The following is a 17664-nucleotide window of genomic DNA, read 5'->3' on the forward strand; positions in this document are numbered from 1 at the left end:
TTAATTTACAATGCTCTCCTTGCCTGACTGTGAAGGGCAAGCTCCAATTTGTTTAAGCCTGCTTCATGTTTAGTTGGTTCTCTTATGCCTCTTTCTTTCACATTCATGACATGTTTCTCCCATCTCTCTTACCTTCTCTATTCTTCCTCTTTCTCCTTTTTGCCAAGTCAGTGCTTTCTCTTCCAGCTAAACTATATCCAACAGTCCTCAGCTGCTCAGTTCCCTCTTTCAAATCATCTTCACACTTGAATCAGCAATTCCCTAGTTTGTGCAAGAACGCTTTCATCTTTTCCCAGACCATCTGTCCCACATCCTTCGGGGCTTTCATATTTGTGAGATTGTTGTCCCTTGCATGGCATCTCTCATCAAAACCCTACTTTCAGCACTGTTCTTCAGTCTCAGTTGCCTCTTCTACAGCACCATGTACTCTTCCCATCTCCCTCTCACTCCCCCTATGAACCCACCTTTGAAATTCCTGCTTACAGAATACTCTCCCTTTCTTTCCAACCTTTTTGCCTCCCATGTGTGAGCACCAACACCATCATGCACAGCTTCCTCGGGTTCAGAAAGGGAATGGATAATGGTTAAGCTTCCTCTCTGGTCCCAGTATCCAATCAATCGACCAACTGTACCCGTTCCCACTGGCCTTCTTCTATTCTTTGCTCTCTGTACTTCTAGGTCCCTTCACTCCTTAGTGCACTAGGATGACATATCTGTTCCTCTGCTCCCTGCCTGGGTTGTCAGCTCCAGTTCCATTCCCTCATCAACGTCAAACATCTGCGTGAATAGAAACTAGAAGACAGAAGAATATAAGGAGGCAGAAGCCTTGTAGTTAGAGACAAACATCATGGTATTTTGTGGGGACCTACCGCTGTCAGGCCAGGAGCTTTCAATGGGAGAAGGTGATCCACGGCAGTAGCCTAGCAGACACACACACCCCCCAGATATCCTTTCTTTCCTGCTTTTTCCTGGTACACAAGAGCTAATGACACATCTCAGCCGCTGTGCTGAACTGGAGCACACTCTTCTGACGGCTGACAAATGGTTTCTAAGTCGGGCCAAGGAGGATCACTGCTAGCTGACACTATCTCCTGTGCTCTATGAAGCTCAGCGCATCACTGATGCTGCCAGTGGCTTCCCTGGGCCAGGCACTGGAGTTTGGATCCTGGTATTAAATCAGCTCCCACACAGAAATCCCATGAAATGAGCCGTTAGCTGGTCAAGCTCCTGCTTCCCTTCCTCTCCCAGTGCCATTAGTTTCGGTCTCTAAATAGCTGAATGATACAGGCTTAAAATTGACCCAACCACCTTGACGTTAATATTTTATATTATTAAGTCTTAGTTCTCTAATGCCAATAAATCATTTATATGTGCACATTTAATTAACAATCCAATCAGTAAAAACAACTTAGCATTTGCACAGCACATTTTATCAGAGGACCCAAAGACGCATTACAACATTAATTAAGTGTAACAAATGCCCTGGTGAGGTAGCCAAGTATTATCCTACTTTGAGATGTGGGGAAACCGAGGCAACGTGCTCAGCGGATTCGCCCAAGGTTAATCCAGATGTTCACAATGAGAGGCTGAAGAGAAAAAGCAGGGAGAAATACCACTGAGATTTAACTCTCCTAATAAACATTCCTTTTCTGAACTGCAGTATTTACTTATTTGCTGACGAGAAATGCATTCCAGCTGCATTCCTCTCCCAAACAGACCAGGGGCACAAACCACTAAAGATCAACCCTAAACTGCAACAGCCAGGTGAGGCTGAATGCACTGGGTCCAACATGACACCCAGCCAAGAGTTGTGAAGAACATTAATGACCCTTCCCACCCAACAGTTCACACATACACACACATCTGGGCTCACAGGATGCAGGACGCTTACCTAGAAGTCACAGGTCCTAGACCTACATCAGTGTCTGGTGACAACAGTCCCAAGTGTTCCAACAACTCATCCAACCCTTGGGAAGTTTCACACTAGGCTCCCATGCCAGAGAGGAGGGAAGAGCATGAAATTCCTGAACGACAATGACTCTGGTCACAACACACTGAACAGTTCTGAGTCTTGGAAAACATCAGGAATCCCAATAACCTCACTCTTCTCCAAACCCATCGTTTAACCAGTCTTTCAGGCCGCGCAGAGTCTGTCCTACCATCTCCCCCTGTCTTTTCACACCCAGATGACGACCCTCACAGTGATCCCAGACAATGTTGACACCCACACAACCATGGTATGTCTGGTTGAGGATGTGCTGCCTCCATACCCTCAACCTAAACAGTTCTAGATCCAGTAGTTCTGTTCTGCTTCCCTCATTTGGTGCAGAAAGTCACCAGTTCCTGGGACTAAGGCTATAGCTGACAGCCAAACTGATTTGCCTAAAGTACCAGGGATGGTTTTGTTGATAGAACCTGGCAGCCACCTAGAATTCAGTCCAGCAGTCCACCTTGGGCAAGTTCAGTCTTGGTTTTTTTCCAAAGATCAAGAAAACTGCTCTTTATGCAAATGACATGCTGTGGAAATGCTTCAGGTTTCCCAATGCTCACGTGATGAAAGGTTTCCGACCCAGATGATGCCTACTATCGGCCCCTTTAACCCAAGCATGTGCCTCTCTGAAGCTGGCTGGATTTTCACAGGTTCTCACTAAAACCAGGAGGAACTCATCTCCTCAACACCTTTGGCAACTGGATTTCTATGATTAAGGGACCTGAGTAACCACATAGGTCTGTCTTGTGATGGCAGGATGCAGAGCCTTCCTCCTCCAAGCAGAATGACATACAAAGTGCTGCTTACATGAGCATAATCACAAAGCCACCAGTTCCTGCACCGCTCCCAGTCTGAGACAGGGTGTGCAGAAGATCAGATAACATAGAATTCACCTAATTAAGGCAAGAGAGACAAAGGCTTGACTAATGTTAAGGTATTAAAGCTACCACAGGCTTAAGACAGGGTAGATAAAGCCCCAAACTAACCTCTGGAGAAAGAGGTCTTGTAGGGGAGTAACTGGTGGGAACACATGCTGGCCAGTGCTAGGGGGAAAGACAGACCTTACTAAACCCCTCACATGACACCGTTACCTCAAAGCAAAAGCAGAAGACCAATTAATGCATTGCAATCACAGAAGGTGGCAATCAATACAGGAGAATGGGTTAATCACAGGAGACATCAGGAATGACGATGGGAGCCATGCCGAGCTGGGCTGGCTGGGTCAGCAAGAGGGGAACACTTTGGCAGGAACTCATGAAACAGCTGATGGACTGAGGAAATCAATTTATTTAAAACTGATAATGGATTCATAGTCTGCTGCTGCTCATTTTATACAGCTTGGCTGCCAGGTCTTTGGGGCAGGGAGCTGTCAGTTGCTGTCTGGTTGGACAACACCTAGTAAATTGGATCTCCTGCCAATCATAGCTTCTTTACACCGCCCTAACGAAAAATCACCTCCACCTCTGACGCCGGCCTCACTCAGAGATGCAAAAATGGTCACATTAAAACAACCTGAACTCTGACATTTGATCTGTATGCTTTGACTGTAACACCCCCCCTTGAACATATCCATCCTTTTTCAAGTGGGATCCCACCACCAAACCAAACCCTGATACAAGAGTATCCCAAATCAAACAACTCTGAAAGTCGTGGACATACGTTAAAATCCTGACTGCTTCATTAACGGGTCTTGGAATAACGTTGCAGGGGGACCTGAGTGTTCAATATCTGCGAAACACATTAACTATTCTGAACGTTTCGCTCACGCCAGCTGGAAGAGAAAGATGACGGTTTCACTGCATCTGCAAACCTTCTAATTGTGTTTCTGGATGGGCCAGAAGTCTGGCAGCCATGGAAATCAAAGCCTTCGTTTCTCTTTAAGCCAGGAATAGCATATTTAATAGCAACAGGAACAGAGTCAGGGGTGTAAGTGTCAGCACTGAGGATGCCATCTGCGGAGGGTGGGAAACGAAAATGTACGTAAGATGCTATACATTCAGGCAAGGCTGCAGGCAGGGAAGGTGGGGGATTACGCATCTGCGTGGCACGTAGGGGTACAGCAAGGGGAGGGGAAGTGAGGCATAGCGGGAGAGAAAAAAAATCTCTTATCCCTGGCAGCAGCTTCCAGCCAAATGGCTGCTGCATGGTGGGAAGAACAGAAGAGGGAAGGGGACCTGCCTGCAAGGTGGCCCAGCTTATAGCTGCATAAGCCACTACAGGATATTTAAGAACACACTTAAATACACATATACACTCATATATATGTGTATACATATATGCATAGACTGTATAAAAACATATACATGTAACACACATATAGAGTGTTGCAGAATTGAAATCACCAGGACCTGATGAGAGAAAAGAGAGGAATTGTTTCTTGCAGAGAAAAATCAAGGCACAAACATTAACATTAGCATGTGTATGGGCTTCATGAAATTATACCTATACTAATGTTATAAATAACATACACCTATTTGGGAAAGAGGACTTTCATTTAAGGAATGGAAGTTTAATTAAGGTAAAACAAAAGTTTCCATTAATCTTGAAAGAATTCACAACCTGCTGCTCTCCAACATCCAATCCAGCTAATGTTATAACAGGATCAAGTGCAGCACTACCTACCTGAAACCTCCTGCAACGCAGACAAGGCTGAGCAAGCTCTACCAAACCATGTGGCCTTCTCCAGTCTTGAGAAATAGGAAGCTTTCTCTCCTCAAAACACTGTTTCAAAAATGCCTCCAGCGCAGCGGGCAAATATTTTCACTAGCCAGGGCACACCAGAAAATTATGAAGGAGAAGAGATGTTGATAAACTTGAGATTGGCAATGAGAAATGGCTAGAGCCTACACCTGCAGGCAGCAGGTTCTGATGATAACTCAAAACTGTTTAATGTCACAAGCACAATTCTACTCTTAACTAGGTAAAAAATCCAGTTTTACTTAAATCTTCTGTCTGTACATATCCAAGTCATATGGCTGTTTTTATAGAAAGTTTACTGTCTTCTGTTCCTGTAGTAGAGGGTAAGCACAGGTAAGGATGGGGCAGCAGAGCTGAGCATCCTTTTCCATCCAGCAGAACCATCTCCTCTTCATCCACAGCCCAGAAGAGGTTAGAGCTGGCCTGGCTCATGGTCAGCATGGTCTCCATAAATCTGTTATGACCATACACAAAAAAGAGCTGAACTAGATTTTGAGCTGGGTTTGGTCTGTGAGGCTGTTTGAAAAGAGAAGGGATCTTTCGTTTGCAAACAGAGGGATGCTGGAATCCTTGGAAGAAGATACACTGAAGTATCACCAAGCTGTATTTGTGATCAGTTTTCAAAGTAAGGCGACACTGCAAAGTATCAGCTTTGGTTACCAAATTGTATGGCTGGCATTGAAAAAGACAGTACAGTAAACTGCATTTTAATAAGGTCTGACTGTACATAAAAGGTGAAGAACTTCATTAACTAAAACCATACAGAGTACACATGATACACGAGGTTGCTTCTCTGCTATCCTACTACTGATGCTTTCTCCATCATATTTACCTGGGAAGAGCAGGGAGTGGGAAGAGAAGACAGCAATGCCTTAGGTATTAAGAATGATTAGAGTACAGCTTTATAGCTTTAGTACAATAAATGCAAAGCATATCTTTCCCACTTCGTTCTGCAGAATGAACTATTCAAAAGATAATAATGAACTTCACATCATCTAAAGGACTCAATTGTGCTCTGCTGCCTGCTTCCCCGATGCCATCTATCTAAAAACACTCCCAAATCCAGCAGGACGAGTGAAACCAGCAACAAAAATGCACCTGAGAAATCAGAAATCACTGGGTCATTCAGCTGTTGAAAAGCATTTTAGATTTAAAAACAAAGGATAAAAAAAACCACCACACCAACCCACCAAGGTCTGAGATTAAAGTCAGAAGAAGAATGGAGGATGTCTTTAGACAAGTTCATTGATTATTGGGGGGGTGGGGAGGAAATCTGAACTCGACAATTCTTACAACTAGAGAGAAATTCCCTATTCCTTCCTTCACCTTCCCTCTCCTCAACTTGCTCATTCACCTCCCCGCAACTTACCCTCCCTAAGGAACACCCGGAGGTAGCCCCGGAATTCTAATCGCGTTTGCCATTCTATTAAGTCCCAAGGATTTAAATGGGCAAAATTAGCGGGATTGCCTATCAGGCATGCTCCACAATCCTAGACGAGGGGTCACCTGAAGCTCTAGATGGGTTTTCTTTTGTTTATGGCCTTTAAATAATTCAGAGAGAGGAGCTGTCAAGCTGAATCTGCAAAGCTCCCTTGACTTTGGACTGATGCTATTAGACTGCCTGCCTATTGTTTTATAAAGACAAAAGAGAAAATGTTATGGGATCGTATGTCTGTACGGGAGGGGAGTCAAGGACTAGAAGAACAAGGGCTGTCAGGACAGAAGTCATAAAAAAACAGATGGGAAAGCAAAAGTAGGCAATAGGAAATGCAGATGTACCAGCAAAGCAGCGAGAGCAAGTCAGTCGTGCTATAAATAAACAAGGTTAGCAGTTTCTTGTGTAATATGATGTCATTCTCTAAAAAGGAAAACCCCCAAACACAAATGGGAACTTCAATCAGCAATTAAAAACGCAGCTTCCCAGTGATACAGCTGCAGCCACCTCTCCCACATCTGTCTCAGTGACAGCGTCAGGCGGTGGGCAGCACTTCGGCATCATCCCAAACCTCAGAGGGCAATTTCATCCTTCCTCCCCATTTTTTTCCCCCAACCTGGGCTTTTCAGGCAGACAAACATGGTGAAGACTATTCAAGATTTACTGGGTCCTGCCTGGAGACACCAGCAGCTCACAGGTGATGGCTCTCCATCCCAGGGAGCTCACACGCTTTTTAGATTTTTAGATTTTTTTATTTTTTTTTAAATGACTCTGGGACACACACTGCTCTGATGGGGTTTTGCACAGTCATTTTCTATCAAAGCTGCAAACCTGGCTTACAGCAAACAACTGTTTCTGGAAGCAGCAAGAAGAATTGAGAGGGGAAAGGGAACCTCAGGACATGCAGCCCTCTCCATCCACGCACATGTCCAACCAGAATGTCATCACCTCTACAGCCAGTTTGCCAAACCTAATGAGGACTTTAAAAACAACAAAAAAAGGCATTTTAATACAAAAAAAACAGTAACTATGATTATAGCCTTGCTTTAAACTACTGAGCTGGATTAACTCTCAGCAATTACTCTTAGCTCTGCATGCTGCAGACAAAACCCTGCCCAAGGGCTGTCCTCACGTGGTGGGACACTGTGGATGAGCAGCAGTTGCTGCAAGGATGCTGCAAGACCTGTCTTGGCATATTATGGGATAATACACATGTATGGAGGGGAACGATCTGGTTTAGTTGGCTCTCCTAAAGCAGACAGAGACCTCCACTTTGCTCTAGGAAGACTGCAACGGTGGACAAAACACATTTTCTTTTGCCCATGACTGGTCCCAGCAGCTTCCAGCCCTACAAAACGTCACGATTACACCAGCCTTTTATTACACTGTCTTTTATCCCAGGCTTCTGACCGTATCAAATCCGAAATGAAACATCACGTACCGCATGCAAATAAGCTGAAGAAAAGAGAATTCGAACAATAGGAAAAATATCATTAAGTGGGCAAGTTTAACTCAGAAGGTCAAAACCATTCTAGCCAGAAGAAAGAGCTGCTGCCCAGGGCAGGCACATACATCTGATGGCCTTAAACGTGGCTCCTTTCTTACCCACTCGGTGAGTGCCAGCTCACGGCAGGGCCTGAAGCTGCAGCACTGCTAATAAGTCCCTAAATCTCCTGGCCTTAAATATGCTCCTAAACTCCAGGGAACAGCTTGCCAACGGTGTGCTGCCTGCCAGCATCCCTACAGCAAGGCCACTGAACAGCAAGCTGCTTTTTTCTTTAAAAAAAAGAGTTTGAAAACACGGTACATGCCTCTGAAATAAGTATTGGCAGCTCCCAAACGTCACCCATCCCACCCATCTCAGGTGGGATTCCTGAAATGAATTGAGGGACTGTCAAGCTCAAGGATTTCCAGGCTGTGGTGTGCGAATTAGATGCTTCCCCCCATGCTCTCTTCTTGGCCCTCTGCATGGGCAGAAAAAAAAAGTCAGATGACATCCTTACTCCGTTTTAGGCTGTAACTGGAGATTTAGGACAAGCTGACAGTTCTACGTGCTCCTGACTGGAAAACAGGAGATTAAAACCAAGACATTAATTTTTAAAAGCACAGTTTTGTTGTTAGCATCGCTGCACAGGCAGCGTGCTGTCGGGGCTGGCGGCAGCGATGGATGGGGCTGCAGCTCGGCCAGACGTGCTGCCCAGAGAGCTGGGGTAGCTGTAGCCTGAGCTTGTCCTTCTCTGGGTTCCCAAAGAAGGAACAAAGCTCCATTAAGGTACTTAATTTTCCGTCCTGGCCACTCCACAAACCCAGCAGCAGCTCCGTTCATGGCAGATCTTTACACCATCAGAGGCTTTCGCAGGTGGTGTGAGCCCTTTTTCTTACCACATGCCAAAATAATTTCTAGCTACTATACTACACAGATTCAACCTGTTCCATACAACACATTCTAACAACTTTATTCCTGAAAAAAAAACAGAAAGCATTTTACTTTCTAACGAGCCAGCAAACGAGGAAAAAGCATCCTCCTTCATATGATGTACTCACAAGCAGCTCTTACACACTCAGCACTGCAAGACCAAAAAAGGCTTTCAACCAAGTGAGATCTGGGTAATGTTCGACATCACTGTTTAAGGACAATTCAATCATCTTTGTCCTGGATTAAAGTCTTGCTCCCGATTAATCTTAAAGAGAGCAATGAATAGGAAATCCACGTCCCAGGAAGTAGGAAAGATTTTATCTTTAAACTCAATTCGCAAGTAAAATCATCTCTCTTACAACGGATAATTCTGCTACTGTTCAAGCTATTTTCACACAGTGGGTATAAAAAAATTATCTCTAGATATCTCAAATTGAAGTGACTGTTTCTAACGCTTCCTGTCATTTTGAATGCATGCAAAGACTAACAATACTGTATCAAAAAGAGGAGCTCAACAATCAAGAAATCCATTAAGCTACCAATGACACTAATAGCAAGAGGAAGTTTAAAAAGACTCAAGTATATAAAGAAAAAAATGTCATTTTCCTATTGGGATTATAGGAGTGAACAAATCCCTTTGTGTTGCGACACCGTACCTCTGATTTTATGATATCCTTCAGGTACATAAATATTAGAATACAAACCCGAGCTCCGCTGATGAAGGGTGAGGGAAGACAAACACACACTTCTGGCATTTGATTTTTTTTTTTTTAGCTCATCTGCTTCATCTTCCCTTGATTTTAGATATTCTTTCTGAAGAGACTCTGCTGTTGACTGACTCAACAGACACCATCGAACCAAAGAGTGCGGCAAGTACCCCCCACTTTTCTCTCCTTTTTCCCCCCTCAAACATTTCAGAGCAGAAAAGGTGAGAAATGCAGGATAAAACACAGTGGATATCAGAAAATAAAAATAATTGTCCTCTGTCTACATGACCACACGACATATCTTGTCACAGCAAACTCACATGTACTGCTACAATCATCAGCAGAAAAATCTCCCATGAAGAGTTCATGGTCATCTACTGCCCGCGCTATAGCTTCCAAGGGAAAAATAAATTATAATATAAGAAATGGCCTCTAAAAAGCCCCAAAACACACAGCACATGCACAGTATGTGCTTGTCTGGATAAGGAGAGACAGAGGTGATGGGGCTTGGCGTGCATCACCTTCATTACTTCATTAACTTTGATTTGTAGTGAGCTGGGCTCAAATTCCACATTCATATGTTATTTGAAATTAATACAGAAGCCCCAGTCCGGCTGAGAATATACTTGTCTGCATCACAAAACCCACTTCACACCCGCTCCAAAAGGAAAACAATGGAAACTTCAAAAAATCTGTACAAAAATGAGTTTTCACAGCTCCCCTCCCCACTCCAGAAGGGGTAACTCCCAGGTTCAAAATGAACAGCAAAAGCCAAAGATTTAGTGATCGTGGTGGGCTTACGAGGAGGAGACTGTCCTTGTCTCCATCTCCATGTTCAGACAGCCCTGCTCTCCGGGGAAAACCAAGGAGCTTTATAATGGGAAGAGGAGGGATGGTTGCTGAGGATGGCCCGGAGACACGAAGAGGGTCTGAGTTCACATTTAAGGATATGTTGGGAAAGCAGCAGCCAAATTTTGTCCCTTCACCCTGTAACCATACATCCATCCAAACATTTATCCAAAAGAAATCTCTAAAGTAGTATTTTTCTTACACAAACATCCAAGCATCAGCAGAGTGATTTTTCACAGTGTGGATCTGTGCTTACTTTTGGCAAGGTAAATATATATATTCTTCAGTTTTGAAACAAAGAAAACTCACAAGCTCCCAGTGCAGGCTGCTGCCTGCTACAGCACTAGAGGGAAAGTAACACAAGCTGCTAACTTCTATTTTACTTCAGATTTTCACACATTTCCCCAATTTGAATTTCTTCTTCTGCATTGTCAAGCCAAGCGCGATTCTAACAAAAACAGAAAGCCAACAGCCAGATGAATCTCTTTGTACTAAATGAGGACATTTGTTTTTCACTTCCACAGCTCATTTTCTCTCCTTTTTTTTTTTTTTCTTGGTTTTTTTTTTTTTCTTTTTTCTTTTACTCCTGCTGGCCCAAATTTATCTTTTCAAATGCTGGAGCTAACGTGCAAGTTGGGAAGCATGGCACACACAGAAGCACTATTAACCTCCTATTTTAATCAAGGATATCTCACTCTAAACGAGCCCAGACATCCCCCAAGCACACACTCCCCACACTAGACAGGCTTGCCGGGATTTGGTGGTCAGAAGAAACTTGGCCAGAGTGGTCTGCTTTGGAGAAGAGCTTTCTTGGAAGAAAAAGGCAATGAGGTCTCAACTGGTCAACCTAGAAACTAAGAAGAAAAATTAACGCGTGCCTGGGAGACTTGCCTGGTGATGCTGAGCCTCTGCCAGCACAGGGAGTGAGGAAGTATGCAGCTTCTCCTCCTCCTCGAGTTAATTTATGAGCTATCTGCAGATTACAGGTAAAAAGAACTTTTTTTTTAATTTTTATTTAATGGATCTAAATCAATTTTTCTTCCCAGTATACGTAATATTGCTTATCTTCCCTCCAGTATCTCTCATTATTACAAGTAAACAGGAGACAAAGCACTGTCTCATCCGCCAGCTCCCCAGGCTACACTTCTCTGCTTAACTTCATATTCACTCCAGACATACTAAAGTGTAACTAGAAAATCCAGCACTGCACCAAACAGCTCGCTTCTCTCCAGCTTTAGCAACCAGATAAGAGTTTCGGAAGCAATTACGATATACAATAACATATAAGAGACGTAATTGTTTGAAGCAGCGCTTCCCTCGCGGAATTCTAAACACCTCGTGCAAGGGTGAACACAGCTGCATTCAGCAGCACAACCCCAAATTTAAGTGTCATTTCTGCCTAAAAGGTACTCATTAAATCACTAAACATAACTTCCCCATCATACCAGCTTTCTCGCCTTCAGAAAGGACTGATTATTATAATAATTCTGTGTGTATCCTATATAAAATAATTACATATCCTAATTACGCATCCAGGTAGTTTCAATTCAGACATGAGATTGCTTTCAAAGAGGTGAACGTTTTCACTCCATGCACATCACAAATTAGATCAGAATATCCCTGAAGGGAAACTAAGACTTATTCGATCAATAGGTTAAAAGGATACAAATCTGTGTTGCTGTCAGAAAACCAGTCCGAGCAGCTGTTTTGACAAGAAGCATCATAAAAACCTTCAATTTTTGCTTTACTAACACACAATGCAATTGGCATCAAGTTAGTCACAAGTTACTGGGTTTCAAAACACTTCGGGGTTTTGTTACTGATAACAGAAGGGCAGAAAACATACGAAAACCTTCTGAGCAGTTGCCCAAAGCCAAGCAGTAACTACATTAATGAGGAGACCTACAGAAAGTAAAGCTTTTGCAGGGAAAACCACCTGTGCATAAATGCTTCTACTTCCATTTCACCCAGAGGTTAAATTATCTGATCAAAATCTTGTGCTGGAAAGAAAAAAAGAATCAGTTCATATCTTTTCCACTTCATTTAGACTCTCTAAAACATTAAATCCTGCCATTAAAATTGCTTAATTAGGAGCGCTAGAGCGAAAGGTTGATGCAGCTCATGAACGGTGGTGGCCTAGGAGGACTTGCCATCAGTGGGTGCCCTAAAGAATGGGGTAAAAAAAACCAAAAAAAGACAATATTGTGAGGTTGCTTTGACAGTAACTGAAGCAGCGACACTTGTTAGAGGGAAAGAGGTTAAAAACCCACCTTCAAACAGCAGCAAGAGCAGACCACCAGCGGCGAGGGTTTCAAACACCCTCGGTGTGAGAATTCTGCTGCTGCATTGAAGCTGACTTCAAAGGTGGTGGTTAACCCAACGCCAATGGCTTTTCTAAACCTCCTTTGCTCTTGCTGGTCTGAAACCAGAGTCCTCTCCCCTTTAGTGCTAAGTATCGAGAAACTTAGCTTTACCCCCGCAGCTCCTATCTCACATGACCCCCTCCATCTGCTTCATAAACCACTGAGCGCTGCCCGACGTCCTGAGATTAGCTCAGAGCGCTCAGACCTCAGCTCACTGGCACTTTGTACCAACCAGAGACTTCAGTAGATAGATGGCACTTCAAAAAAAGAAAAGCCAGCATGAACCTAGCAGTGGAAAGTAAAGCAAAGGCTGCTCACGTAGGAGATGCTCTGACTCAGAGGAGCCCGGCTTTGGCTGGAGCTCAAGATCGGGTGATAGATGGTGGCTCGGTACCTGCAAAACTTGCCTGGCTCCTACAGTGACCTACTGTTTTCCAGGGACTCTGCTCCAGGACACTGCACATGACATTGACAGGCTGGAGAGGTGGGCCTGTGTAAACCTTACGAAGCTCAACAAGGCCAAGTGCAAGGTCCTGCACATGGGTGGGGCAATCCCAAGCACAAGTACAGGCTGGGTGGAGAATGGATTAAGAACAGCCTTGAGGAGAAGGACCTGGGGGTGTTGGTTGAGAAGCTCACCAGGAGCTGTCAATGTGTGCTGGCAGCCCAGAAAGCCAACCGTGTCCTGGGCTGCATCCAATGCAGCGTGGGCAGCAGGTCAAGGGAGAGGATTCTGCCCCTCTGCTCTGCTCTCATAAGACCCCCTGCAGTGCTGCGTTCAGCTCTAGGGTCCCAACAGAAGGAGGATATGGAGCTGTTGGAGCAGGTCCAGAGGAGGCCACAAAGATGATTTGAGGGCTGAAGCACCTCTGCTATGAAGACAGGCTGAGAAAGTTGGGGTTGTTCAGTCTGGAGAAGAGAAGGCTCCGGGGAGACCTTCTAGCAGCCTTCCAGTGCCTAAAGGGGCTACAAGAAAGCTGGAGAGGGGCTTTGGACAAGGGTGTGTGGTGATAGGACAAGGGGTGATGGCTTTAAACTGAAAGAGGGGAGATTTCAATTAGACCTAAGGAAGAAAATTTTCACTCTGAGGTTGGTGAGGCACTGGACCAGGTTGCCCAGAGAAGTTGTGGCTGCCCCATCCCTGGCAGCGTTCAAGGCCAGGTTGGATGAAGCTTTGAGCAATCTGGTGTAGTGGAGGGTGTCCCTGCCCATGGCAGGGGGCTTGGAATTAGATGATCTTTAAGGTCTCTTCCAACCCAAACCATTCTATGATTCTACAACCACATTATAAAAACCCCAGAAAATACTAGGGATGAGCCTCCCTACCCAAAGGCTAAGAGTTGTGGGGAAGAGAGAACACACACCTGCCAGCTCTAATCCCCACGGCAACAGAGAGTGAAACACCTGCGAGACAAAGGCGCAACACTAAGAACAAGCACAGGAAGAGAGGAGCTTACGACTCGCGATAAGCAGGTTTCCAGGCATCATAGGGAAAAAAGTCCCAAACCTTCCAACAGCCTAATCAATTATTTAATCAGTGTCTCTAGAACCCAGCTGGATACGTATCAGAGTTCAGACCAAGGGGCTCAACAGCAGCACTGCAGAGGCTGGATGGGAAAAGGGAAAACACACAGTTGTACAATTATTTAATTCTAAAAGCAAACGCCTCTGAATATAAAACCGCTCTTTGTCTCTCTCTGTTCCAATACATCATATAAGGGTGACTCTGAGTATCACCTTAAGACAAACAAGTTTCTATGAAGTTGCACTGATTGGGAAACAGCTTATGCGGAGGGTCGCATGATACACACTGCTGCACTTCGGCTTTACCTTATAACATTACAGTTCGGCAGTGAGCTGGGGATGGAGTCAGGAACGAAGTCTGGGTTCCAGGTGAATTCCTCACTTGTGTTCATCTGTTAAAAGCCTCATACTTGAATACAGAATTGATGGTTACTAAAGCAGCAGAGTCCCAACAGGAGAGAAACATCCACTTACAAGTTTAACGACAGCTGCGCAGAGACTTCTCTGCATGCCCAGTTCATAGCGTGTATCATAGCAATACAATCCGTGATTGCGCTCGGACGCTCCTGTTTTTTAAAGCCTAGGAAACAAGGAGAGCCTGCTTGGACCTCTGCTTGCGCCAGCAATGAACTGCAATCCACTATCTGTACAGCTGCACCGTTGGGATCAGCTACTGGAAATGTAACGTCAACAGTACTCTAGAGTTACGTCGACCACTATGTCATTCGCTTGCTCTAAGAGAGCCTAGAGTAAGTCTCTAGTAAGGAGTCTAGTAAGGAGGACCTCAGTCCTACCTACAGCACGCTGTCTACTTCTCTTGGCATTAGAAAAGACACACTGGTAAGCAAATAGCAGCTGTAAAAGTCAGAGAGTAAATGCTGCCTTCATTCACAAAACGTGGGTAACTTTGATCTGCCTTCACTTCAAAAAAAACATCAACCCCTTGGCAATTTTCTGCGATTATGCAGGAAAAAAGATGAAATAGAATGTATGCCTCACCTTGCAGGAGGAAAGAGAAATTGGGTTTGCAAATGTAAACTTAAAACCAACAAAGATGAAAAACCTGAGCCACTTACATTTCTTGGAGGAGTTATTTTTAAAATAGAAGCTAGAATGATATCAGTGCTGCAGTACCACAGGGGACCTGAACTTCCAGAGCTGAATGAAAGCAACAGCCTCATCCCCAATCTTTGCAGGGGTGGCACGGCACGGCCAGCGGCTCTGCCTCTAGGAAAGGAAGAGTTAACATAGGATTGGTGTACCACCTCCCCACCCTGAGCCCTCGAACAGCACAATTAATGGTGCTATACACTTTTTTCCTCCTAAAACACACCAGAGGAGCACGGCTGATGGAGGTCCAGGTTATCAGGGAACCTCCCAGCTCCCTTTGCCCCTGCCCACGCTCGGTCCAGCAAGCGGCTGCCCTCCCTGGGAGGGAGCTCAGAGGGTGCCCTGCAACCAGGCAGAGGAAACACCAAAAGAACATTTTCCAATCATTTTTCTTCTCCAGAAGCCTCCAAATTAAACACTTGCTCCTAAAGCCTGTCATTTGCATAATCACATTATCAAGATGGTCTTTCACACGGATCGAAGTGTCAACACACTGAGATTTCAATATAACACATGAACTGTTTAATAATAGAGTATGATTATTTTTTCCCCCCCTCAAACTTCACTGCAGTTGGACTCCAAGGGTTGTGACAAGGAGTAAAACATTGTTAGTCACCTGAGTACTTTTTAATTAATTCTTCTCAGCCACAGAAAAGAAGTAGAGCCTCAAACAAGCATTTGAAGAGATATGGGTATGAAAGTATACGAGTATGTTCAGCACAAAGCAGCATATATACTGAACCTGTGACATCTGCAAGGTAAAAATTATTCTGCAAAATAAAATTTTTCAAGCAGTATATAAACAATAGACACAGTGTGTGTTGGTATACGTAAATAATACATATATTACTTAATATGCTACAATTTGGGGCAGGGAGAGGTAAAATCAACCACTATGTATGATGTATCTTTTGCTCTTCTGGGTTCCACTTGTCTTTAATGAAGATTTGAGATTTTCAAAGGTGTAAGGGAGAGGAATAGACATGAAAAAGGTAGGATGGAAGAAAAATAAAATATATTTACTACCTAAGGAAAGCGTGAAGCAGCAAAGTAATAAAAAAATTTCTTGTTTTAAAGCATTGCCAATGGCCAGAGAGCAGAGGGCATGTCAAGAGGAGTGGGAAGCCATCAGACAGCTGTGAGCTTCACAGCACGCGTGCTACAGGGCTTAGACAGCTTCCACAGGAGGGAGGAAAAACTTTGAAGATTTTCAAGAGGGAGAGAAAAACCCAGTAGAATAAACCCGATTAAAATCTCATCTCCTCGCTTTTCTCAAAGGCTGCTCGTTCTCAGCCTCCCGTAAACTGCTGCGTGCTTCAATCACGGAAGAGAAGATGAAGACCACCAGAGTTCCGGGATGAAGCAGTGGTGTGGGACTGTACTGGAGAATAACCTGCAAGAATACTAGGCTGGGAGATGCTGCACAGGGATGCTATGGGTCAGCCCTGGTGCAGGAAAGAAAGGATGAGTCAGAAAACAGTGGGCACCCTCCCTGAAAATAATGCGGTTGAAGCTCCTCCCGTTGCTACTTTCACGTTGCTACTTGTGCCAGCAGCTGGCATCAGAGGGAAGTGAGGGGCAGCTTGGGTCTGATCGCTCCAGGTAGGCATTTACCTCGTAAGCTTTTGATTACTACCTCTGTGTATCTTAACTGACACCCGAACAACTAGTTGAGGATGCTGCAAAAATAGAACAACGCTGAGTTGAAGCTAGAAGTCAAAATTCTCACCAATTCTGAGTTTAAAATCTCAGCAGCAAAGCTGAACAAAAAAAAAAAAATTCAAGTGTTACACTTGTTTTTCCCCCCAAATCCCACTGAAATCCATATTTCAAGTTACAAGAGATGTAGTTACAGTCAATACAAGTTACTTAAGAATGAGACTGAATAAGCATTTGGTTATTTGGGAATGACAAAGGAGGTTTAATTTTTAATGTTCCTAAGTCATCCAAATTAATTAGTGCTTTAAAATGGCAATGAATCACTTCCCCAAAATAATCTGTATTGGCTAAATTAATTTCAGTGAAGGGAACTAATTTGCTGATTGTAAATTTTCAGAGTCCCTGACTACCTCCTGTGTACCATTTATTAGGCTACTGGGAAACAAAGGATGGCTACTTTTCATCAGTGAACAAGATTACTGCCCTATTAAGTGACCAGCCTATTGCAGTACAATTACAGGTTTCTATTTAAAGAATTCAAGCCAGACATCATTAAGAAACAAAGCTGAATGTTCGGAGGAAGGGAAAAATAAATAGAAGAAAAGCTTGTTTTCTGAAAAAAAATTCTTTGAAGGGAATGTTTCCATTCTCTTAGATTAACAAAAAGAAGTTCAGAGATGCAAGACTAATTATGAAGATACTTCCATCACATGACAGTGCCCAAAGGCAACCTGAAGCCCCGAGTCCCAGAGCCTGCATCTCTCATTCACTGCTTGATGATTGTTTCAAGACTCCCTTAAATGAAAATGACTTTCGAAGAGCGACAACGAGGTGAGAAAACACATACGTGTGGGTTTCTGCTCTACGCTGTCAGGCAGAGGAGATGCTTTCACAGCCCTGCCGTGCCACCGCTC

The 17664-nt window shown here is 44.1% G+C and overlaps 1 protein-coding gene and 1 non-coding gene across 3 annotated transcripts in view; both read right to left on the reverse strand.

Annotated features, from left to right (window-relative positions):
• Positions 1-17664, reverse strand: part of COP1 (COP1 E3 ubiquitin ligase) — a 131286-nt gene that overhangs the window by 11867 nt on the left and 101755 nt on the right. The window lies entirely within an intron of this gene.
• On the reverse strand, positions 7334-7469 carry LOC147528163 (small Cajal body-specific RNA 3). The gene has a single exon (XR_015222390.1).

Source organism: Tauraco erythrolophus, chromosome 10, assembly GCF_009769465.1.
Source record: "Tauraco erythrolophus isolate bTauEry1 chromosome 10, bTauEry1.pri, whole genome shotgun sequence".
Classification (NCBI taxonomy): Eukaryota; Metazoa; Chordata; class Aves; order Musophagiformes; family Musophagidae; genus Tauraco; species Tauraco erythrolophus.